This window comes from Pseudophryne corroboree, chromosome 6, assembly GCF_028390025.1.
Source record: "Pseudophryne corroboree isolate aPseCor3 chromosome 6, aPseCor3.hap2, whole genome shotgun sequence".
In the NCBI taxonomy this organism is placed as follows: domain Eukaryota; kingdom Metazoa; phylum Chordata; class Amphibia; order Anura; family Myobatrachidae; genus Pseudophryne; species Pseudophryne corroboree.
This window is the reverse complement of record NC_086449.1, coordinates 516,084,073-516,104,487: the sequence shown is the minus strand read 5'-3', so window position 1 is coordinate 516,104,487 and position 20,415 is coordinate 516,084,073. Positions and strand designations below refer to the sequence as shown.

The 20,415-nt window shown below is 48.1% G+C and overlaps 1 long non-coding RNA gene across 1 annotated transcript in view; it reads right to left on the bottom strand.

Moving 5' to 3' along the window:
• Positions 1-20,415, bottom strand: part of LOC134935399 (uncharacterized) — an 86,690-nt gene that overhangs the window by 21,268 nt on the left and 45,007 nt on the right. Inside the window, exon 4 of the long non-coding RNA XR_010180114.1 lies at positions 20,155-20,350. This is a non-coding gene — a long non-coding RNA (uncharacterized LOC134935399). The remainder of the gene's footprint in view (positions 1-20,154; positions 20,351-20,415) is intronic.

The following is a 20,415-nucleotide window of genomic DNA, read 5'->3' as shown; positions in this document are numbered from 1 at the left end:
AAATGCCCATATGTTAGTGAGGGGAAATGCGTGTTTTTAGCCACCATCACACACTGGAAAAACTAATTTGAGAAACATGAGAGCAAAGCAAAACATCAAATGTGACATTGATTAACACAGGCCCATCTTAACAGCATTGAAGGCCTTGGGGAAAGCAATGAAATGGGGCCTCTACTGACCCGTTTTCGGTAATAAATAAATAAAAACATCATTTACTCCTTCTATGGTCCACACCATTTCTCCACATGCTACCAAACAGTGAAAGGCTGTCAGCGCTTTGATTGGTAGATAGCTCCAGCCATCCACCAATCAGCAAGCATACAAGAATTCAGTGCTTTAACCTGGGAGGCTGTTATAGAATGCTGCCTGGCCACTCTAACTGGGTGTAATTCACAATCAGAGCAGCCAGGCAGCACTCTCTACCTGCCTCCCAAGAAGCACTGGAAGCACCAGCCTAGGAGACAGATGTTCTGTGGGCCATTCTGCCCCTGCTCGAAGGCCCCTAGAATCATGTTGCCTGCGTTTTGTAAGAGTGCCAAGATCTGTGTCTGCATCTAGTGATGCAGATTTCTGACCTTGGTTCCACACCTGAGATAGAAATCTGAGTAACCTACTGTAAATTAATCAGATGACCAATCATGCAGTGTGATACTTTGGTGCATCTTGAGAGTCTGGATACTTCAATGTACATTTGCACATGAGCTGTATGGTATTGTACAGCCGCTTCCTTGTGGCTATGCAAAAGTGTACAATTCTGAAACAGGTCCATTCTCCTTTGCAGTAATTTAATGCAGGACTGTTGAATTTCCTCTTCATCTCAAAGATCCATCCTGTCACTGCAAGATTCTGTTAAACAGTAACAACCCCACACAGATTGTCATACCAGGTGGAATGCAGAAAGTTTGCTTCTCCTTATCCCCAATAACTGACAGAATTGTTCCACTCATTATACTTCTTCCACAAGATTCCCTGGTGTCATTACTAGTCAGTGTCATGCCGCCGCGCTTACCCCTCCGGGTGCGCTGGGCTTCCCGGCGGCTGTCCCCGCTGGTGGTCCCCGGCTCCTGGTGCTCCATTGGCGCTGGTCCCGGCGGATGTTTGGGGGGCGGGCGCCGCTGGTACGCCCGACGTCCACGAGGGTCGGATGGGCGGGTGACGTCATCAGGCGCTACCCGCCAATCAGAGTGAGGCGGGAAGGTCAAATTCAGACGCCGGGCAGAGCTCCGGCGCCTGAGTATCATCTATTCTGCCTACAGAAGCTGTGATCTTCAGAGCTCCCGCATTGCTGTGGTTTCCAGCCCTTCCAAGCACCTCCGTGCCTCCAAGCATCTCTGTGCCTCCAAGCACTTCCGTGCCTCCAAGCATCTCCGTGCCTCCAAGCACTTCCATGCCTCCAAGCGCCTCTGCGCCTCCAAGCACCTCAGTGTCTTCAAGCGCCTCCGCGCCTCCAAACATCTCTGTACCTCCAAGCACCTCTGTGCCTCCAAGCACCTCGGTTCCTCCAAGCGCCTCCGCGCCTCCAAGCACCTCAGTGTCTCCAAGCGCCTCCGCGCTCCAAGCACCTCTGTGCCTCCAAGCACCTCAGTGCCTCCAAGCGCCTCCGTGCCTCCAAGCACCTCAGTGTCTCCAAGCGCCTCAATATCTCCAAGCACCTCAGTGTCTCCAAGCACCCAGTGCACTTTAGCACAGTTTGTGCCTCCAGCACCTGGTATTCTTCACTGATTCATCAGCGCCTTTCAAGTTCTGTCTTTCAGGAGACCTTCAGCGTCCACACGTGCCTCCTGTCTGCCGACCTAATCCTGCATGAGGAAAACTTACATTCGGCCATCCCTGCTGCGGCCCGGTTGCAGTTCCTCTTCCCGGTCACCGGAAGAAACCCCGAGTCCACAACACTCCCAAACCAGGTCAGTGATAGTATACTCAGCCCTCATGGACCCGGGGGATCGGAACACAGAGTCGAGCGCCATCCAAAGTTTGGCTTCCCGAGTTCAGATTCAGGAGGCGACACAGAGCCAGGTGATGCAATATCTCCAGGAATTGTCCGGCCGATTGGATCAAATTCAAGCATCCTTAGCCTCCGTAATTCCGGTTTCAGTTCCCGTAACTCCTCCAGTTGCCGTTTCCAGTAACGTCCAACCTCCGGCCGGTACCAGGTCACGCCTTCAGCTTCCTACTCCTTCCCGCTATAATGGGAATCCTAAGAATTGCCGTGGTTTTTTAAACCAGTGCGAGGTGCACTTCGAGCTTCTCTCTCATAATTTCCCTACGGATCGGTCAAAGGTGGCGTATATTATTTCCCTGCTCGAAGGGTCAGTGTTGGATTGGGTGTCTCGTTATGGGAACGATCTGATCCCGTGGTTTCCAACTACACCAACTTCATCACGTCCTTTCGAAGAATCTTCGACGAGCCCAGCAGGATGACCACTGCTTCTTCTGACTTGCTCCGTGTCCGTCAGGGCTCCCGCTCCGTGGGTCAGTACGTGGTTCATTTCCAGACCATTGCCTCTGAACTTCGCTGGAATAATGACGCCCTGAGGGTTGCCTTCTGGAACAGTCTCTCCAACCGGCTGAAAGATGAGTTGGTCACTAGGGATCTGCCGGATCCATTAGAAGAGTTGATCTCCCTCTGCGTCAAGGTGGATCTTCGGATGCAGGAGTGTGGAGGAGAACGTAGTCGCTCAGATCGTTCCAGGTTCCGGCTTCCTCCTTCTAGGCCGGCGGCTGTGCCCAGTTCGGACAAACCCATGCAAATTAATCGGTCCCGACTGTCTCCGGAGGAACGACAGCGTCGTCGTGAGGGTAAACTTTGCCTTTACTGTGGAGCCGCCGATCATTTCAAGTTTTGTAAATCCCGTCCGGGAAACGGGCAGGCCTAGCTTGTTCCGGAGGAGTCAAGTTGGGAGTCACGTCCAAATCTTCTCCGACTTTGGATTGCTTACTTTCCGTGTCTTTGACCTCCAAGTCAGTTGCCAAATCTTTCAATGCCCTATTGGACTCTGGGGCTGCTGGGAATTTCGTTTCTTTCTCCTGTGCCCAAGGTCTGGGTTTAAAGTTGCGGTCTATCAAACGGCCTATTTCTTTGACTGCTATTAATGGAACCAGAATATCCAATGGCCTCATTACATATCGCACAGAGCCCGTTAGGCTGCAGGTCAGAGCGCTACATCAAGAACATCTGGAGCTCCTAGTGATTCCGGAGATGCCTCATGACCTTGTCCTCGGGTTGCCTTGGCTCAAAACCCATAATCCCCACGTCGACTGGAAGTCTTCACAAGTTCTGTCTTGGAGTTCATTCTGTCTCACCAATTGCCTTACTCCCGTCTGTCCGCTCCGTGCATATTCTAGGTCGGACGAGGAGCTCATTCCGGAGGCTTATCGGGAGTTCACGGATGTGTTCTCTGAGCAGGCGGCTGATCAGTTACCACCCCATAGACCTTGGGACTGCCCCATTGACCTCGTCCCAGGGAAGATGCCGCCTCGGGGTCGCACTTATCCCCTGTCTCTACCTGAGACCCAAGCTATGTCGGACTATATTAAATCTAATCTTCTTAAGGGATTCATTCGCCCCTCTATCTCTCCGGCTGGAGCAGGTTTCTTTTTCGTGAAGAAGAAGAACGGGTGGCTGAGACCGTGTATCGATTATCGTGGCCTAAACGATATCACCATCAAAAATAAATATCCCTTGCCGCTAATCACGGAGCTATTTGATAGGGTGCGTGGAGCCCACGTTTTTTCGAAGCTCAACTTGAGAGGAGCCTATAATCTTATACGTATCCGGCAGGGGGATGAATGGAAGACCGCCTTCAATACCCGAGATGGGCATTACGAATATCTGGTGATGCCGTTCAGCCTTAGCAATGCTACTGCCGTCTTTCAGGCATTCGTTAACGAAATCTTCCGAGACATATTATACCAAAGTGTAGTGGTGCATTTAGACGACATCCTGATTTTTTCCAAAAATCTTGCAGAACACAGGACACAGGTCAAAGAGGTACTTCTCCGACTATGAAAGAATCGTCTTTATGGCAAGATTTCAAAATGCACTTTTGAGGTATCGTCAATTCCGTTCCTTGGCTATGTCATCTCGGGTACGGAGCTTCGTATGGATCCGGAGAAACTCACTGCCATTCGTGATTGGACTCAGCCTCTCTCTTTGAAAGCAGTACAAAGGTTCTTGGGCTTTGCAAACTACTACAGGAAATTCATTAAGGGTTTTTCCACCATTGTTGCACTCATTACCGCATTGACCAAAAAGGGTTCCAACCCGAGTTTATGGTCTCTCGAAGCTGTGGAAGCTTTCCCCCGATTGAAATCAGCTTTTGTATCGGCTCCAGTACTCCAACAACCAAATTTCGAAGAACCATTCTTCCTGGAGGTCGATGCTTCCTCAGTCGGAGTCGGAGCCGTTCTTTCCCAGTATTCTTCGGACAAGAAATTGCATCCATGTGGGTTCCATTCTCGTAAGTTCTCGCCTGCTGAGCAAAACTACACTATTGGAGATCAGGAACTGTTGGCAATAAAATCCGCCTTGGAAGAATGGAGATACTTGTTAGAAGGTGCCAAACATCTGATTACTATTTACACCGATCACAAGAACTTATTGTACATCAAGACCGCACAATGCTTGAATCCCCGTCAGGCCAGATGGGCACTTTTCTTTACTCGATTCTCCTTTGCTATTAAGTGCCGGGCCGGGACTTTCAATACAAAAGCTGACGCTCTGTGTTGTACCCTAACTGCCTCAGATGAAGAGAATTCCTTTGAAAGGAGTTTAATCCTCAGTCCAATCTCCATTTCCGCTGCTTCCTCTTCTCTAGATACTCCTCCTGGAAGAATGTCAGTACCAGTTGAATTCCGACCAAGAATACTACAGTGGGCCCATATCTCCAAGTTCTCCAGTCACCCGGGGGTCCAAAAAATGTTCAAGTTCCTGCGAAGGTCTTACTGGTGGAATACCATGAGGAGGGATATACAGGATTATGTTAGTTCTTGTCCTCAATGCACACAGCACAAAATTCCTCATCTGCCTCCTGCCGGATTGCTTCGTCCTTTGTCCATTCCAAGGTAACCCTGGACCCATATTTCTATGGACTTCATTACCGAGTTGCCCCACTCCAAAGGTTACAATACCATCTGGTGATTGTCGACCGTTTTTCGAAGATGGCACACTTCATTCCGTTGACAGGTCTACCGACAGCTCCCAAACTGGCTCTGCTATTTATCCGGGAGCACTTTCGGTTACATGGTTTACCTCTGGAAGTGGTCTCAGATCGAGGGGTTCAGTTCACCGCCAGATTTTGGAGAGCTCTCTGTTCTGCCTTACGAATGAAACTCAAATTCTCGTCTGCCTATCATCCCCAAACAAATGGGCAAACCGAACGAGTCAACCAGGATTTGCAGACTTTTCTCCGCGTTTATCTCTTTCCTTCACAGGACGACTGGGTGGAACTGTTACCCTGGGCAGAGTTTGCCCATAACCATTTGTTTCATACCTCCACTGGCGAATCTCCGTTCTTCATCAATTACGGGTTCCATCCACGGGTTCCAGAATTACCAATCCTTCCGTCGGAGGAGGTTCCGGCGGTAACTTCCGCGTTACAACACTTCAGTCAAATTTGGAGTAGGGTTCATGCTAGTCTCAAGAAAATCTCCGTCCGATACAAATTCTTTGCGGACAGGAAACGGCGGGCCGCTTCTCAATACAAAGTTGGCGATAGGGTATGTCTCTCCACCCGCAACCTCCATCTAAAAGTACCCACTATGAAATTTGCTCCAAGGTTCATCGGACCTTACCCTGTTTTACAAGTCCTGAATCCTGTGGTCTGCAAATTGGGTTTGCCTCCTCACTTTCGTATACCAAATTCTTTCCATGTCTCTCTCCTTCGTCCCCTCATACTAAATCGTTTCCATTCAGAGCCTTCTAGTTCAACCTCAGTGGAGACTGAAACTGGGACAGAATTTGAGATCAAAACTATTCTGGACTCTCGTTACTATCACAAGAATTTACAATATTTGGTGGAATGGAAGGGTTATGGACCTGAAGAAAGAAGTTGGATAAAGGCTTCTGAGGTCACCGCTCCCCGACTAATTCGGATCTTTCATTCCAGACACCCAACAAAACCAGGAAAGTGTCCTGAGGCCACTCCTAGAGGAGGGGGTACTGTCATGCCGCCGCGGCCGCCGCGCTTACCCCTCCGGGTGCGCTGGGCTTCCCGGCAGCCGTCCCCGCTGGTGGTCCCCGGCTCCTGGTGCTCCGTTGGCGCTGGTCCCGGCGGATGTTCGGGGGGCGGGCGCCGCGGGTACACCCGACGTCCACGAGGGTCGGATGGGCGGGTGACATCATCAGGCGCTCCCCGCCAATCAGAGTGAGGCGGGAAGGTCAAATTCAGACGCCGGGCAGAGCTCCGGCGCCTGAGTATCATCTATTCTACCTACAGAAGCTGCGATCTTCAGAGCTCCCGCATTCCTGTGGTTTCCAGCCCTTCCAAGCACCTCTGTGCCTCCTAGCATCTCCGTGCCTCCAAGCATCTCCGTGCCTCCAAGCACTTCTGTGCCTCCAAGCATCTCTGTGCCTCCAAGCATCTCCGTGCCTCCAAGCGCCTCTAAGCACCTCAGTGTCTCCAAGCGCCTCCGCGCCTCCAAACACCTCTGTACCTCCAAGCACCTCTGTGCCTCCAAGCACCTCGGTGCCTCCAAGCGCCTCCGTGTCTCCAAGCGCCTCCGCGCCTCCAAACACCTCTGTGCCTCCAAGCACCTCAGTGTCTCCAAGCGCCTCAGTATATCCAAGCACCTCAGTGTCTCCAAGTACCCAGTGCACTTTAGCACAGTTTGTGCCTCCAGCACCTGGTATTCTTCACTGATTCATCAGCGCCTTTCAAGTTCTGTCTTTCAGGAGACCTTCAGCGTCCACACGTGCCTCCTGTCTGCCTACCTAATCCTGCATGATGAAAACTTACATTCGGCCATCCCTGCTGCGGCCCGGTTGCAGTTCCTCTTCCCGGTCACCGGAAGAAACCTCGAGTCCACAACACTCCCAAACCAGGTCAGTGATAGTCAGTAAGTTACTTTTTATAGTCCTTTTATGATGTTACTTTAAGTAGAAGTGATGGCTCTGGCTCTTTAGCCCATCTAGACTGGACAGGTTGATCTAAACATTTAAAAAGGACCCCTGTAGTTGTCACATTACCTTCCAAAAAGTTACTGAATTCAGACCCAGAGGGGGGACACTCCTCTTTTACATCTGTCATCTCAACTTCTGTGCCCTTTGGTATTGGCAAGGCTCACTCATCAGACTCTCTGAGGCTTCTCCACAATGGAAGGCAATCATAATTTATCACCTCTATGTACCAGCCAACCAGCTTTCTCCACTCGAGTTGAGGCTGTGCTTGCAACAAGTTATACAATTCCATACTAATGACCTCTTCATCTTAAGACGACATTGGTTCTTTGGCTGCAAACTAAAGTTGACCACACTATGGATAAGTAAGTCTGTCTCGCAGCTCAGGTGTCACTCAATGTCGGCTTACATGGCCCCCCTGGCAGTGCCAGAGGCCAGGCTTGTGTTCCCCACTGGCATCCTCAGGGTCTGTCTAGCCAGTGTTGGCAGATATCCAAAGGATAGAACAATTCACACCCACAAGAAATTGCGCTACCAAGCCGCGGGTCAATGGACACTCAGAGAATGGGATGTTACCTTCACCCCAAAAAAAACTCCAAACTACCAAAATTTCTGAATGTCCTCTTTCCTGCGCTCTCCCAAATTAAAAATGGAAGGGAATCTTTACTTATCTTGAACCAGATGTTTCTCTCAATTTTCCACAGTCTTCATACACACATACATTGTCAATAATGGTATGACGTGTGCTTTCAGAGATGGTTACATGAAAGAGAGAGATCAAAAATACAATCTAGTGTGGTATTGTTTTAACTATTGAAAGGGATCACTTCCAGCTTATGGAGTGCAGTAATCAAACACATATAATAAAATATGATAATGTTTAATAGTTGAAAGGCAGTCCAACAGTAAAACTCTTCATTACATTACATGAAGAAATGATAAAAAATCCACTTTACATCCAGAATATATGAGGGTGGCTTCCTACCAGATTTTGGATTTTTGAAATGCACCAAATATAGGGCTGAATAGATGTTCAGCGGCCCCGGGGACAATCAGCTCCAAGCAGTGGGCACCTCGTCCTCTCCTCGTCTGGTCAATCAGCCACCTGTTGTTACAATCAGCCCTGATAAATGCACGCATCCCTGGGGGTCAGCGCTCGTGGGCATGTATTAGCTTTAGAATTACCACAGTTATGGATAACCAGCATCAGGGGCCCTGTCTATTAAACAATGGCTAGTCAAGGAGGTGATGCATGGAGGGATATCATAAAATTTTGGATTGTATCAATATGCTGAGTAAAATTTATTTTTCTCTTTAAGGGGCCTATTCATCATACTGAGCTGGATGAATTAAGTATACAACTCGCCACGAGTTGCAGCGGGGGATAGTTACCACTGGAGAAATTCAGCATTGCACAGGTGCGTGGAGAGCTGCTCTGAAAAGCAGCTGTCCCAGCAATCAGTAACACTGCTACTTCAGTAGCAGTATTACTTAGCACCATTGTGTTGCCAGCTTCTGCACATGTGTGACTTGAGGTCACGCATGCACACAGCCGCAGGGAACACAGTGAGGAGGTAGCATAGGAAGGATCAGGGCTACAAGAACCAGTGCCATGTGAAGATGGCATTTGTTGTAGCAGGTAAACTATGAAAAAATTTCAGTTATCACAGTTTGCAGACTAGTAAACATCCCTATCGTACCCCTAATATTGAAATGGGCAGTTACATAACACTGATGATGAATAGGTCTCCAAGAAATAAAATGCAGGTATGTTTATATACCTGTAACACTTAAAAGTACATCTTCACATATTACATATCAAAGCTAGGGCTATTTCTACACAATTTGGCATTCAGTGCAAGCTCGTTGCCAGGGGCTAATTTATTTATTATTTATTTATTAACAGTTTCTTATATAGCGCAGCAAATTCCGTTGCTGTGTGCTGGGTGTCATACTCGTTGCCAGGGGTTTCATGCGCTGGGTGTCATGCTCGTTGCCAGGGGTTTCATGCACTGGGTGTCATCAGTACCAGATTAAGGTCCATATGGGCCTGGAGCTGAACTTTTTGAAGGGCCTATTGTGTGTTACTGCAGCCATGTGATTAGCGATGTGGAGGTATGGCCAGTACTGTGTGCGTGATGTCTGCATAGAGGGTGGCTAGTTTTATTGAGGGGTGTGGTATAGCTCATAGACAGTTAAAAGATAAACAGTCATTAGTTAGACACTATATGGTCGACAGTCAAAAGTCAGACAGGGTCAAAACTCAGACAGTCAAAAGTCAGACAGGGTCATAAGTCAGACACACAAAAAATTAAAAAAAAATGTGTTTTTTTAAACATTTGTAACCCAAATTTGGTGAAATTCATCCCCTTGCTACGCTCACCACACTTCGAGCTCGGTGTCTTGTTTCGCTCGCCACAACTTTACTAAAAGGTAGTAGTTTGTGACACGGATAGTAAATGAGGCAAAAGTTGTAAAAAAAACACAGAAAAAAAAAACATTTTTTTTGTGTCTGACTTATGACCCTGTCTGACTTTTGACTGTCGACCATACGGTGTCTACCTAATGACTGTCTATCTTTTAACTGTCTGTCTATAGACAGGAACCCTTATTGAGGTATAGGGCATAATTCAGACCTGATCGCTGTGCTGCAAATTACACTGTACTGCGATCAGATAGTCGCTGTCCAGGGAAAGTGAAAATTTGGCCCATGCAAGTGTGCAAATGCATGTGTACACTGTGCAAAAGTTCCCCTCAGTCAGCGGACAGCTGCAAATCCGTTCACATCACACTCACCATCGAATGTTTTCCCATTCTGTGCAGTCTGTACTAGAGATGAGCGCCTGAAATTTTTCGGGTTTTGTGTTTTGGTTTTGGGTTCGGTTCCGCGGCCGTGTTTTGGGTTCGAACGCGTTTTGGCAAAACCTCACCGAATTTTTTTTGTCGGATTCGGGTGTGTTTTGGATTCGGGTGTTTTTTTCCAAAAACACTAAAAAACTGCTTAAATCATAGAATTTGGGGGTCATTTTGATCCCAAAGTATTATTAACCTCAAAAACCATAATTTACACTCATTTTCAGTCTATTCTGAATACCTCACACCTCACAATATTATTTTTAGTCCTAAAATTTGCACCGAGGTCGCTGTGTGAGTAAGATAAGCGACCCTAGTGGCCGACACAAACACCGGGCCCATCTAGGAGTGGCACTGCAGTGTCACGCAGGATGTCCCTTCCAAAAAACCCTCCCCAAACAGCACATGACGCAAAGAAAAAAAGAGGCGCAATGAGGTAGCTGTGTGAGTAAGATTAGCGACCCTAGTGGCCGACACAAACACCGGGACCATCTAGGAGTGGCACTGCAGTGTCACGCAGGATGGCCCTTCCAAAAAACCCTCCCCAAACAGCACATGACGCAAAGAAAAAAAGAGGCGCAATGAGGTAGCTGTGTGAGTAAGATTAGCGACCCTAGTGGCCGACACAAACACCGGGCCCATCTAGGAGTGGCACTGCAGTGTCACGCAGGATGGCCCTTCCAAAAAACCCTCCCCAAACAGCACATGACGCAAAGAAAAAAAGAGGCGCAATGAGGTAGCTGACTGTGTGAGTAAGATTAGCGACCCTAGTGGCCGACACAAACACCGGGCCCATCTAGGAGTGGCACTGCAGTGTCACGCAGGATGTCCCTTCCAAAAAACCCTCCCCAAACAGCACATGACGCAAAGAAAAAAAGAGGCGCAATGAGGTAGCTGTGTGAGTAAGATTAGCGACCCTAGTGGCCGACACAAACACCGGGCCCATCTAGGAGTGGCACTGCAGTGTCACGCAGGATGTCCCTTCCAAAAAACCCTCCCCAAACAGCACATGACGCAAAGAAAAAAAGAGGCGCAATGAGGTAGCTGACTGTGTGAGTAAGATTAGCGACCCTAGTGGCCGACACAAACACCGGGCCCATCTAGGAGTGGCACTGCAGTGTCACGCAGGATGTCCCTTCCAAAAAACCCTCCCCAAACAGCACATGACGCAAAGAAAAAAAGAGGCGCAATGAGGTAGCTGACTGTGTGAGTAAGATTAGCGATCCTAGTGGCCGACACAAACACCGGGCCCATCTAGGAGTGGCACTGCAGTGTCACGCAGGATGTCCCTTCCAAAAAACCCTCCCCAATCAGCACATGATGCAAAGAAAAAGAAAAGAAAAAAGAGGTGCAAGATGGAATTGTCCTTGGGCCCTCCCACCCACCCTTATGTTGTATAAACAAAACAGGACATGCACACTTTAACCAACCCATCATTTCAGTGACAGGGTCTGCCACACGACTGTGACTGATATGACGGGTTGGTTTGGACCCCCCCCAAAAAAGAAGCAATTAATCTCTCCTTGCACAAACTGGCTCTACAGAGGCAAGATGTCCACCTCATCTTCACCCTCCGATATATCACCGTGTACATCCCCCTCCTCACAGATTATCAATTCGTCCCCACTGGAATCCACCATCTCAGCTCCCTGTGTACTTTGTGGAGGCAATTGCTGCTGGTCAATGTCTCCGCGGAGGAATTGATTATAATTCATTTTAATGAACATCATCTTCTCCACATTTTCTGGATGTAACCTCGTACGCCGATTGCTGACAAGGTGAGCGGCGGCACTAAACACTCTTTCGGAGTACACACTTGTGGGAGGGCAACTTAGGTAGAATAAAGCCAGTTTGTGCAAGGGCCTCCAAATTGCCTCTTTTTCCTGCCAGTATAAGTACGGACTGTGTGACGTGCCTACTTGGATGCGGTCACTCATATAATCCTCCACCATTCTATCAATGTTGAGAGAATCATATGCAGTGACAGTAGACGACATGTCCGTAATCGTTGTCAGGTCCTTCAGTCCGGACCAGATGTCAGCATCAGCAGTCGCTCCAGACTGCCCTGCATCACCGCCAGCGGGTGGGCTCGGAATTCTGAGCCTTTTCCTCGCACCCCCAGTTGCGGGAGAATGTGAAGGAGGAGATGTTGACAGGTCGCGTTCCGCTTGACTTGACAATTTTGTCACCAGCAGGTCTTTCAACCCCAGCAGACCTGTGTCTGCCGGAAAGAGAGATCCAAGGTAGGCTTTAAATCTAGGATCGAGCACGGTGGCCAAAATGTAGTGCTCTGATTTCAACAGATTGACCACCCGTGAATCCTTGTTAAGCGAATTAAGGGCTGCATCCACAAGTCCCACATGCCTAGCGGAATCGCTCCCTTTTAGCTCCTCCTTCAATGTCTCCAGCTTCTTCTGCAAAAGCCTGATGAGGGGAATGACCTGACTCAGGCTGGCAGTGTCTGAACTGACTTCACGTGTGGCAAGTTCAAAGGGCATCAGAACCTTGCACAACGTTGAAATCATTCTCCACTGCACTTGAGACAGGTGCATTCCACCTACTATATCGTGCTCAATTGTATAGGCTTGAATGGCCTTTTGCTGCTCCTCCAACCTCTGAAGCATATAGAGGGTTGAATTCCACCTCGTTACCACTTCTTGCTTCAGATGATGGCAGGGCAGGTTCAGTAGTTTTTGGTGGTGCTCCAGTCTTCTGTACGTGGTGCCTGTACGCCGAAAGTGTCCCGCAATTTTTCTGGCCACCGACAGCATCTCTTGCACGCCCCTGTCGTTTTTTAAAAAATTCTGCACCACCAAATTCAAGGTATGTGCAAAACATGGGACGTGCTGGAATTTGCCCATATTTAATGCACACACAATATTGCTGGCGTTGTCCGATGCCACAAATCCACAGGAGAGTCCAATTGGGGTAAGCCATTCCGCGATGATCTTCCTCAGTTGCCGTAAGAGGTTTTCAGCTGTGTGCGTATTCTGGAAAGCGGTGATACAAAGCGTAGCCTGCCTAGGAAAGAGTTGGCGTTTGCGAGATGCTGCTACTGGTGCCGCCGCTGCTGTTCTTGCGGCGGGAGTCCATACATCTACCCAGTGGGCTGTCACAGTCATATAGTCCTGACCCTGCCCTGCTCCACTTGTCCACATGTCCGTGGTTAAGTGGACATTGGGTACAACTGCATTTTTTAGGACACTGGTGAGTCTTTTTCTGACGTCCGTGTACATTCTCGGTATCGCCTGCCTAGAGAAGTGGAACCTAGATGGTATTTGGTAACGGGGGCACACTGCCTCAATAAATTGTCTAGTTCCCTGTGAACTAACGGCGGATACCGGACGCACGTCTAACACCAACATAGTTGTCAAGGACTCAGTTATCCGCTTTGCAGTAGGATGACTGCTGTGATATTTCATCTTCCTCGCAAAGGACTGTTGAACAGTCAATTGCTTACTGGAAGTAGTACAAGTGGGCTTACGACTTCCCCTCTGGGATGACCATCGACTCCCAGCGGCAACAACAGCAGCGCCAGCAGCAGTAGGCGTTACACGCAAGGATGCATTGGAGGAATCCCAGGCAGGAGAGGACTCGTCAGAATTGCCAGTGACATGGCCTGCAGGACTATTGGCATTCCTGGGGAAGGAGGAAATTGACACTGAGGGAGTTGGTGGGGTGGTTTGCGTGAGCTTGGTTACAAGAGGAAGGGATTTACTGGTCAGTGGACTGCTTCCGCTGTCACCCAAAGTTTTTGAACTTGTCACTGACTTATTATGAATGCGCTGCAGGTGACGTATAAGGGAGGATGTTCCGAGGTGGTTAACGTCCTTACCCCTACTTATTACAGCTTGACAAAGGGAACACACGGCTTGACACCTGTTGTCCGCATTTCTGGTGAAATACCTCCACACCGAAGAGCTGATTTTTTTGGTATTTTCACCTGGCATGTCAACGGCCATATTCCTCCCACGGACAACAGGTGTCTCCCCGGGTGCCTGACTTAAACAAACCACCTCACCATCAGAATCCTCCTGGTCAATTTCCTCCCCAGCGCCAGCAACACCCATATCCTCCTCATCCTGGTGTACTTCAACACTGACATCTTCAATCTGACTATCAGGAACTGGACTGCGGGTGCTCCTTCCAGCACTTGCAGGGGGCGTGCAAATGGTGGAAGGCGCATGCTCTTCACGTCCAGTGTTGGGAAGGTCAGGCATCGCAACCGACACAATTGGACTCTCCTTGTGGATTTGGGATTTCAAAGAACGCACAGTTCTTTGCGGTGCTTTTGCCAGCTTGAGTCTTTTCAGTTTTCTAGCGAGAGGCTGAGTGCTTCCATCCTCATGTGAAGCTGAACCACTAGCCATGAACATAGGCCAGGGCCTCAGCCGTTCCTTGCCACTCCGTGTGGTAAATGGCATATTGGCAAGTTTACGCTTCTCCTCCGACAATTTTATTTTAGGTTTTGGAGTCCTTTTTTTACTGATATTTGGTGTTTTGGTTTTGACATGCTCTGTACTATGCCATTGGGCATCGGCCTTGGCAGACGACGTTGCTGGCATTTCATCGTCTCGGCCATGACTAGTGGCAGCAGCTTCAGCACGAGGTGGAAGTGGATCTTGATCTTTCCCTAATTTTGGAACCTCAACATTTTTGTTCTCCATATTTTAATAGGCACAACTAAAAGGCACCTCAGGTAAACAATGGAGATGGATGGATTGGATACTAGTATACAATTATGGACGGGCTGCCGAGTGCCGACACAGAGGTAGCCACAGCCGTGGACTACCGCACTGTACTGTGTCTGCTGCTAATATATAGACTGGTTGATAAAGAGATAGTATACTCGTAACTAGTATGTATGTATAAAGAAAGAAAAAAAAAACCACGGTTAGGTGGTATATACAATTATGGACGGGCTGCCGAGTGCCGACACAGAGGTAGCCACAGCCGTGAACTACCGCACTGTACTGTGTCTGCTGCTAATATATAGACTGGTTGATAAAGAGATAGTATACTCGTAACTAGTATGTATGTATAAAGAAAGAAAAAAAAACCACGGTTAGGTGGTATATACAATTATGGACGGGCTGCCGAGTGCCGACACAGAGGTAGCCACATCCGTGAACTACCGCACTGTACTGTGTCTGCTGCTAATATATAGACTGGTTGATAAAGAGATAGTATACTCGTAACTAGTATGTATGTATAAAGAAAGAAAAAAAAACCACGGTTAGGTGGTATATACAATTATGGACGGGCTGCCGAGTGCCGACACAGAGGTAGCCACAGCCGTGAACTACCGCACTGTACTGTGTCTGCTGCTAATATATAGACTGGTTGATAAAGAGATAGTATACTCGTAACTAGTATGTATGTATAAAGAAAGAAAAAAAAAACCACGGTTAGGTGGTATATACAATTATGGACGGGCTGCCGAGTGCCGACACAGAGGTAGCCACAGCCGTGAACTACCGCACTGTACTGTGTCTGCTGCTAATATAGACTGGTTGATAAAGAGATAGTATACTCGTAACTAGTATGTATGTATAAAGAATGAAAAAAAAACCACGGTTAGGTGGTATATACAATTATGGACGGGCTGCCGAGTGCCGACACAGAGGTAGCCACAGCCGTGGACTACCGCACTGTACTGTGTCTGCTGCTAATATATAGACTGGTTGATAAAGAGATAGTATACTCGTAACTAGTATGTATGTATAAAGAAAGAAAAAAAAACCACGGTTAGGTGGTATATACAATTATGGACGGGCTGCCGAGTGCCGACACAGAGGTAGCCACAGCCGTGAACTACCGCACTGTACTGTGTCTGCTGCTAATATAGACTGGTTGATAAAGAGATAGTATACTACTAATATTATATACTGGTGGTCAGGTCACTGGTCACTAGTCACACTGGCAGTGGCACTCCTGCAGCAAAAGTGTGCACTGTTTAATATAATATTATGTACTCCTGGCTCCTGCTATAACCTATAACTGGCACTGCAGTAGTGCTCCCCAGTCTCCCCCACAATTATAAGCTGTGTGAGCTGAGCAGTCAGACAGATATATAATATATATAGATGATGCAGCACACTGGCCTGAGCCTGAGCAGTGCACACAGATATGGTATGTGACTGACTGAGTCACTGTGTGTATCGCTTTTTTCAGGCAGAGAACGGATATATTAAATAAACTGCACTGTGTGTCTGGTGGTCACTCACTATATAATATATTATGTACTCCTGGCTCCTGCTATAACCTATAACTGGCACTGCAGTAGTGCTCCCCAGTCTCCCCCACAATTATAAGCTGTGTGAGCTGAGCAGTCAGACAGATATATATAATATTATATATAGATAATAGATGATGCAGCACACTGGCCTGAGCCTGAGCAGTGCACACAGATATGGTATGTGACTGAGTCACTGTGTGCTGTGTATCGCTTTTTTCAGGCAGAGAACGGATTATATTATGTACTCCTGGCTCCTGCTATAACCTATAACTGGCACTGCAGTAGTGCTCCCCAGTCTCCCCCACAATTATAAGCTGTGTGAGCTGAGCAGTCAGACAGATATATATAATATTATATATAGATAATAGATGATGCAGCACACTGGCCTGAGCCTGAGCAGTGCACACAGATATGGTATGTGACTGAGTCACTGTGTGCTGTGTATCGCTTTTTTCAGGCAGAGAACGGATTATAAATAAAAGTGGTGGTCACTGGTCACTATCAGCAAAACTCTGCACTGTACACTACTGAGTACTCCTAATGCTCCCCAAAATTAGTAAATCAAGTGTCTCTCTAATCTATTCTAATTCTAAACGGAGAGGACGCCAGCCACGTCCTCTCCCTATCAATCTCAATGCACGTGTGAAAATGGCGGCGACGCGCGGCTCCTTATATAGAATCCGAGTCTCGCGATAGAATCCGAGCCTCGCGAGAATCCGACAGCGTCATGATGACGTTCGGGCGCGCTCGGGTTAACCGAGCAAGGCGGGAAGATCCGAGTCGCTCGGACCCGTGAAAAAAAACATGAAGTTCTGGCGGGTTCGGATTCAGAGAAACCGAACCCGCTCATCTCTAGTCTGTACGTAGCTCAATACTTCTCCAGTGCAAAGAAATCAGGCACATCGGGGACGGAACTGACGTCACACACAAAACGATTGGGAACCCCTGCGTTTTTCCTGATACTCCCAGAAAATGGTCATTTTCCACCCGCAAACGTCTGTATCCTGTCAATCATCTTGCAAATGCCCGTGCGATCGAAATTTTCGCACTATTCTTTCTGTTACTGTTTGGCGCATGCACAGTCATTCGATAATCGACCACAATGCGATTTCCCACAACAGCGATCAGGTCTGAATCAGGCCCATAGATAGGAGGGAGAGCTTGTGAAGCCTTCCATATCATCTGCCCCCATCTGAATTTCAACCTCTGGTCTCGCTGTGACAAGCTTTGGTCCTCTTACAAGTGACTTATGCTCACTGGCGTTTCTATAATGGGTGCAGTGTGTGCGGTGCACACGGGCCCCTGAGTCCAGAGGGAGCCCCCACCGCACACACTGCACCCATTTGTAAAATACTTACTCCTCCGAAGTCCAGCGCCGGCATCCGCAGCGCCGTTAGAACACAGTGAAAATGGCCCAGCGGCCATTATCACGGAGTTCTGTGCATGTGCAGTAGAGAGATCTCAGGGAAAATGGCCGCCGCACCATTTTCCCGGAGATTTGCGCATGCACAGTAGAGTCTGAGCCCTCTAGTGCTCAGACTCTACAGCGCTCCAGGCAGAGAGGAGGGGGCCCGACGGAGGAGGCTGAACACCGGCCTCCTCCTCTTTTAAAAAGCCCCTGCTTATGCTCCTGTGCCCTCCCAATTTATCACTATATCAGCTTGCAATCCTTTAGAGCACCACTATTATATTAAATAGCCCACTACCAAATATATGATAAATATGTTATTAAAGAAGGTGAGTTTCCAGCTAATCTTCTTATAATAAGCACATAACCTGAAACCAATTATATCTACACCTTTGTGTCCTCTTACAAGTAAAAAGACAATCTGAGACATGAATACAGGTATAACAGGTAGAATTTGGCTGTGCATACACTTTACAAGTAAACAATCAATAGGACTAATGTGGGGGTTTGTATGTCTGCAGGATACCCATACTGCCCATTTTTTTTCATGCTGACTGCCACAACTGTCATCATTGACACTGGCATTTGTAGCAGCCCCATGCTAGATGTAAGGCTTGGGCCACCTGTAGCGGTTTAGCAGGTCTCGTGCGCTTGGCCGGAAGGAGCGTTTTGGGTTCACACAACAGACTTTGCGCAGGATGCCGCTGCACAGGATACGTCCAGTGCCACGACCAGATTTCATGTAAAACACAGTGCGGAACATTCAAATATATGTGTTCTAGTTGAAATCAAGTCGTCCTGTCACCCTGCTTGGTCCGGCGGATGCGGTACCGCCGCATATATGTGGGCAGCCGCATAACAGACCATGTGCAGTCTCCTTCCTGCCAGCAGGTCCCGCTAAACCGTTATGTGTGGCCCAAGCCTAAAGGGGGTACACACTGATAGATATATCTGCAGATCAATTGATCGGCAGATATATCTATGGATGGATCGGGCAGTGTGTTGAGCATACACACTGCCCGATCCGTTGTGGACTGATGTCATGGACTGGGCGGGCGTGTATACACGCCCGCCCAGTTCAGCTGTCAATCGCCGCCGGCCGCCGCAGCATGTGTACGGGCGGTCGGCACCCCAGGGAGGTATAGGGATAGGGTTAGGCTGCAGGAAGGGGGGGCGTTGGATTTAGGCACCGCCGGTGAGGGATAGGCTGCAGGGGGGAGGGTTGCCCTGTGGGGATTCTCACCATTGGGATGCTGTGGTGGTCGGTACATACATAGGCACACATACATAAAGCCCCAGGGTAAGATCACAGCACATAAATAGCAGCACCAGACATTACTGCATGCATAGTACAATTTCACCTCATGGATGCTGACAGCTGCCCTGTGACCATGTGTTTCTTCAGCACACTATTTCCAGCTGCAGCTTTGACAGGTTCCCACTACTAGTTGGTTGCCATGAAGAATTTGGAGTAAGTGGGCGGAGCTTTGGAGAGCCAGGGGCGGGGCTTCTCGCGGTTGTGAGTGGGTGGAGTTTCAGTGACTTGTGAGTAAATTCGGGCAGCCATTGGTGCACAGGCGTGGCTAAGGATGGTGCTGGGGTTGAAAGGATTATTCTTTTTCTTGGCTTGCCTTGTGTGTCTGTGAGTGGGCGGGGCATCGGCAACTCTGTGTAGAGATTGGTGGCTTTCAGACAGTTGCTGTCCGCAGGTGAATGGGCGTGGCTGAGGTCGGCAGGAGGTGGGGGAGTGAATGGTCAAAGCTTTGCAATTCTGTTGGTGTTGACAGGATTCTTTTTTCCTGTCAACACAGTCCGTACTGCAAGTGATCCTTTGGGCCTATTTTTGTGGGAGGGCCTGGAGCTGCAGCTCCACCCGCCTTATTGTTAATCCAGCCCTGGGTGTCATGCTCATTGCCAGGGGTTTTATGCTCTGAGAGCCATGCTCATTGCCAAGGGTAATGCTTGTTGTCATTAGTAATGCTCATTGCCAAGGGTGTATATATGCCTGTTGCCAAACCTGCCACCACTGATATCCTGCTCCGCCTCGTTCCGTCCATAGTACTCCACTCGGGGGGCATAGTTTTGCGAAATTATGCAGTTGTGTTGTAACGTCACAGTGCAACTGCATCATTCCGCAAAACTCCACCCCCCAAGCAGAGTACTATGGAATAGGGAGGAAGGGGAGCAGAATAGAAGCTACAAAGTGCTGCAGAGAGCACCCAGTGCGATCGCACGCAGGCCTTCCACTAGATAGGCACTGATCACAGCTCATTGATGTCTGATGTCATTATAATGCAAGTTAAAAAATACTGATATTGTGCTGAGATTATAAAATAACAACATTTCAGCTATTATATCATTACTGATTCATGTACAGAGGTGTAAGGGAAACTGCTTAAACTATTACCTATTATGATATACAATATAAATATATTGACATGTTTCTTAACTGATATTAAATGCTGTTTTAAATATACTATTGCATAGTCATATTTCTTAATACCTTTGTTAAATATACAATTTTATCTGGCTACTTACTGCAGTTGTATACTAGCTGTGGCTTGACAAATAACCATTATTGCTAGGTGTGGGACTCTCAAAAAAGTATATTCCTGCATTTCATGATATTGAAACTGTGTGCTCAGTTCTTTCAGGCTGTCAGTTGCTGGTGATAAGTCTTTCTTGTTTCATACAGTAGCTCAATGCCAGAAGAAAACATTTAGCTACAAATTCCCTATAATACAAACAACTATATTAAGCACTTATATCTCTAATAACAAAATTACGTAATATTTTACT